This window comes from Staurois parvus, unplaced genomic scaffold (genome assembly GCF_062004578.1).
Source record: "Staurois parvus isolate SC_StPar_1 unplaced genomic scaffold, SC_StPar_1.0 ptg000301l, whole genome shotgun sequence".
Taxonomy (NCBI): domain Eukaryota; kingdom Metazoa; phylum Chordata; class Amphibia; order Anura; family Ranidae; genus Staurois; species Staurois parvus.
This window is the reverse complement of record NW_028318097.1, coordinates 242,853-248,778: the sequence shown is the minus strand read 5'-3', so window position 1 is coordinate 248,778 and position 5,926 is coordinate 242,853.

Sequence of the window (5,926 nt, the reverse complement as noted above, 5' to 3'; positions counted from 1 at the left end):
CAATCCCAACAACATTCCTGTGAAATCTAAACGATAAAACTGTACTGAGGTCATAAATAAAGCCGTGTGTCTAATTGAGGTCTTGGGGCTCATTAACATGGGTGCTGTGGCATGTAGAGTGGGAATCTGTGGTTGGTTTATGTGGCTGGAGCCGCTTGGAGCCATTTCAGGCAACTGATGTTACACTATGGAAATGCTGCAGGTCCTAATCTGACAGGTATATAGATGCAGGTGTACAGCCCTGAACTCAGACAGTAAGCATTCAGGGCCACTTTGTCAAGGTCCTACCTTTTCCCTGAGGTTATGTTACTCCATGTGCTGGCGTCCATCTTGGATTCTGCTGTGCATGGTGGGAATCCTTTTATGCCTTCAGGTCTCTGAGGTCCATCCCCCAGAGGGGTGTGGCTGATAACATATAAGCCTGTGGCCTGCACATGCTCTTTGTACTTGTGTCTTGTGTCTTTGTGTTGCTATTACTCTGTTCTGACTCTCGTGACTCTCCTGGTATCTGATTCGGCTTGTGACTCGACTATTCTTTGTATTCTCCTTTGATCTGACCCTCTGTTGCTGAACCCGGCTCGTGACCTGTGATTCTCGTCTGCTGTCCTGTACTGTTTTGTCCTGTTGTTGTTGACCCGGCCTGTCTGACTACTCTTTTGTCTCTTCCACCAGCTACACGCCATTGGCGGTAGCCATTACCGCAGCTGAGGTGTCTCGGGGGCCGCGACCTGGTTCCTGGCTGCGTCAAGTCCATCCCCACCATCAGGGGCCCTGGTGAAGGGCAGCCTGGGATTTAGACTCCGCCCTGAGGGACTTCGGTCTGTGGGTGGTGGTTGTCGTCAGCCAGTGCGTTACATTGCTAGGCCTGCCTGTCCGTTCCTCAGCCCCTGCCCTGACATTACACAAGTGCCATGAATCCTGACGGTGCAGGCACGCCTTCGCTCCCAACGCTAGTCACCAGACTCGATCAACAGGATCACCTGTTGGATCAGTTCGCTCAGGCATTGCAAACTCTGCTTGCACGCACTGCACACCTTGCTCCTGGTGCTATTAGGCCAGTAGTCACTCCGGTGGTCTCTCCCGCTGCTTCTCCGCCTATTGCGTCCACCACCTCGGCGGCTGCATCAGCAGCACCCAGAGGTATGACTGGTTCTGCCCCTCTTCCACAGAGCTTTTTTGGTGAGCCGAGTCAGTGTCGTGGGTTCCTCAACCAGGTGGGTATTTATTTTGAATTAATACCCCACGCCTTTCCGTCTGAGAGGTCAAAGGTTGGGTTCCTAATTTCACTACTCTCAGACAAGGCCTTGACCTGAGCAAATCCCTTATGGGAGAGGAACGACCCGGTGATTCAAGATTTTTCAGGTTTTGTCAATGCCTTCCGTAGGGTATTGGACGTACCGGCTCGTTCCGCCTTGGCGGCCAAGCTGCTCATGACCATGCATCAGGGTTCACAGACCGTGGCCGAGTACGCCATAGAGTTTCCTACCCTGGCGGCAAAGGTCGGTTGGAACAATGAGGCTCTGGTGGCTGCGTTTTCCCATGGTCTTTCTGACACATTGAAGGATGAGATTGCAGCTAAGGAAATGCCTGTGGTGTTGGAGGAGCTCATCACTTTCCTGATCCTGATTGACACCAGGCTCAGGGAGAGGCCTTCACTCAAGGAACGCCTGCGGAGGCCTTCCAATCGACTGGCACCTGCGTTTTCTGTCCCACCCATTCCTCCCTCTCCTCCCGTGCCTCCTGGGGATAGCTTGTCTGGTGGGGAACCCATGCAGCTGGGGTTTGCTCGCCTTTCCGAGGGAGAGCGGGCCGCTCAGCGTCGGGAGGGTCGCTGCCTGTACTGTGGCCTCGGTGGGCACTTTCGGCAGTCTTGTCCGGTCCGTCCGGGAAACGCTCGCACCTGAGATCATGTCGGGGACAGATCTTGGGTGGAGTTTCCTCGTCCCCGGCGTTCCACAAGGATAAGCCACTGATCACCGTGGTCCTTTCTTGGACGGAGGGCTCGGTGACGGCCCAGGCGTTTGTAGACTCTGGGGCCGGTGGGTTGTTCTTGGACAGCTCGTTTGCTGCACAACACTCCATTCCCCTGCAGGCTCGTGCTACCCCATTGGTTCTCGAAGCAATAGATGGTAGGCCCCTGCAACCGCCGCAGGTTACCCATGAGTCTCTGCCGATAGAGGTAGCCATTGGTGCTGTTCACAATGAGTTGGCCTGTTTTCAGGTGATTTCTTCCCCACACTATTCGGTGGTTTTGGGGTATCCCTGGCTCCAGAGGCACAATCCAACCTTCAATTGGCAAACAGCCGAGATTCTCTCATGGTCTCCACAGTGTGGGGCCGGGTGCATCCGGGGGCCGGTTAAGGTATTGTGTGGCTCCTCGGACTCTGCGTTGCCCACCGACTATGGGGAGTACCGGGACGTGTTTGATAAGGTACACGCTGGTACCTTACCGCCGCATCGTCCTTACGACTGCGCCATATCCTTGCAACCCGGGGCCACTCCTCCGCGTGGCAGGGTGTACCCTCTCTCGGTTGCAGAGAATAAGGCCATGGAGGAGTACGTTGTGGATGCGCTTTCCCGGGGGCACATTCGTAAGTCTACTTCTCCAGCAGGAGTAGGTTTTTTTTTCGTAGAGAAGAAAGGTGGGGAATTGAGGCCCTGCATCGATTATAGGGGTCTCAATCGGATTACCATTAAAAATGCATACCCAATTCCTTTGATTTCTGAGTTGTTCGACCGCCTTAAGGGAGCAACAGTCTTTACCAAACTCGACCTTAGGGCGGCGTACAACCTCGTACGGATCAGACAGGGGGATGAGTGGAAGACCGCGTTTAACACCAGAACCGGGCACTACGAATACCTAGTGGTGCCCTTCGGATTGTGTAATGCGCCCGCGATTTTTCAGGAATTCATAAATGATGTCCTTTGTGATTTGTTGCAGCAGTGCGTAGTGGTTTACCTGGCTGACATCTTGGTTTACTCTACCTCCATGGAGTCCCATGTCCAGGATGTCAAGCAGGTGCTGCAACGATTGCGTGAGAACGGACTCTTTTGTAAACTCGAGAAGTGCGAGTTCCATCGATCCCAAGTTGCCTTTTTGGGCTACATAATTTCCGCGGAGGGATTTTCCATGGACCCTCAGAAGGTTGCGGCGGTTCTGCAGTGGCCTCGTCCCAATGGTCTTCGGCCCATTCAGCGCTTTCTGGGTTTTGCCAACTACTATCGGAAGTTCATCAGGAACTTCTCCACATTGGCAAAGCCTCTCTCTGACCTAACCAAGAAGGGGTGTAACCCTCACGAGTGGCCATCCGAGGCCATCATAGCTTTCGAGGCTCTGAAAGCCGCCTTTGCTTCGGCTCCGATTCTTTCGCATCCCAATCCTGGGTTGCCCTTTGTCCTCGAGGTTGATGCTTCCGAGACGAGAGTAGGGGCTCTCCTGTCTCAGCGTCGGTCGCCCGATAGACCCCTACTTCCCTGCGGGTTCTACTCCAGGAAGCTTTCCTCTGCAGAGTGCAACTACCAGATTGGAGATCGGGAGTTGTTAGTCATCATTCTGGCTCTCAAGGAATGGAGGCACCTGCTCGAGGGTTTCCGTGGTTCCGGTCCTCATTCTTACCGATCACAAGAACCTGACTTATCTTTCGGAGGCCAAGAGATTGACACCCCGCCAGGCCAGATGGGCTCTGTTCTTGTCACGCTTCAACTATGTGGTTTCATATTTGCCTTGATCCAAGAATGTCAGGGCTGATGCGTTATCACGGCAATACTCTGAGTTGTCCAGGGAAGACTCTGAGCCAATCTCAGTTATTCCTCCAGATCAGATCCTGGCTGCCATTCGCACCAGTCTGACCTCTCCTCTTGGGGAGCAGATTTTGGCGTCTCAATCTGATGCTCCTCCCGGGAAGCCGGAGGGTAGATGTTTCGTACCCGAGGGATTGCGCACCCGCCTGCTGCGTACCTACCATAACGCCAAAACTGCCGGGCATCCGGGGAAGAACCAGCTGTGTTGGGTCGTCTCTCGCTTATTCTGGTGGCCAACCCTCCGTGCCGACATTGCCTCTTATGTAGCGGCATGTTCGATCTGTGCCCAGAATAAGTCTCCACGGCATCTCCCTTTGGGTCTTCTGCAACCCATTCCCAATGGGGAGCGTCCTTGGTCACACCTAGGTATGGACTTTATTGTAGACCTTCCGGTGTCTCGGGGTCATACGGTCATCCTCATGATCGTCGATCGGTTTTCCAAGATGTGCCATTGCATTCCACTCAGGAATTTACCAACAGCGCAAGAACTGGCCACGGTCTTTTCCAGGGAGATTTTTCGCCTGCATGGGTTGCCTAAGGTGATTGTCTCGGACCGCGGGAGTCAGTTCGCGTCCAGATTCTGGCGCGCCTTCTGCTCCCAGTTGGGTATTAGTGTCTCCTTTTCCTCAGCCTACCACCCGCAGTCCAATGGGGCTGCGGAGCGTTCCAATCAGGCCTTAGAACAATTCCTTCGGTGTTATATTTCAGACCATCAGGACGATTGGGCCGATCTCCTGCCTTGGGCAGAGTTTGCCAGGAACTCGGCGGTCAACTCCTCCTCCGGGATGTCTCCCTTCATGGCCAACTATGGGTTCCAACCCGACGGTATTACCTGAGAGGTTCTCACTAGAGATGAGCGAAGTATTGAAAAATTTGATTCGACTGATTCGGCGAATTCGTGGACAATATTCGATTCGAGTCGAATATATTCGCTGTGAATTTAACTTAAAAAAGGGTGTTTCTAGGCTTCAGAGAGCCTTTATATTAGTGCAGAACACTGTACCTTTAATTTAAATGCCCTTGGAGTCTGCTGGGGAAGAGAAATAATACTGTCAGTCAGTATGACATGCAGATGAGTGCCGTCGATCTTAGAATCACCGCACACTTCACTCATTTGGCCAGTCACGGGGCCAAAACCAGTGTTTGGAGCCACAGTGTGGCGGTGGAGGCAGCAGCAATGGGAGGCCATACAGCAACCTATGACAAAATGGAAACCAGCAGGAGTGTGAGGAGACCTCAAAGTGGCACATGGCAGAGTGGGAGCAATGGGAGGCGGTACAGGGACCCAGGTCACACTGTGGGCCCAGCAGCAGCGTGACCAGGCGGTACAGGGGCCCATGGCAGATTTGGGGCCTGGCAGCACCTATGGGAGGCCTGTAACCTGCCAGCAACCTATGACAAAATGGAAAACCGCAGGAGTGTGAGGAGACCTCAAAGTGGCACATGGCAGAGTGGGAGCAATGGGAGGCGGTACAGGGACCCAGGTCACACTGTGGGACCAGCAGCAGCGTGACCAGGCGGTACGGGGGCCCATGGCCGATTTGACCTCGTTCATCCCATAGTCCTGCCGACTCACGAATAGCGTGGCCTCCTCAAAGGGTCTGAGCAAGCGCAGGTGTCACGCATGAGCTGACAATGGCTGACATCTAAGTTACACAGGGAGTACCTTTATCCGCTTTTAACATCAGGAAATCTGTGATGGCCTTTCGCTGTTCGTAAAGGCGGTCTAACATATGTAGTGTTGAATTCCACCTTGTTGCAACGTCACAGCATGAGGAGTCGGTACGGGGGCCCATGGCAGATTACGTGCCTGGCAGCAGCAATGGGAGGCCCGTAATCTGCCAGCACCCTATGTCAAAAAATTGAACACACCAGCAGTGTGAGGAGACCTCAAAGTGGCACATGGCAGAGTGGGAGCAATGGGAGGCGGTACAGGGACCCAGGTCAAACTGTGGGCTCAGCAGCAGCGTGACCAGGCGGTTACGGGGGCCCATGGCCGATTTGGGGCCTGGCGGCACCTATGGGAGGCCTGTAATCTGCCAGCAACCTATGACAAAATGGAAAACCGCAGGAGTGTGAGGAGATTTCAAAGTGGCACATGGCAGAGTGGAAGCAATGGGAGGCC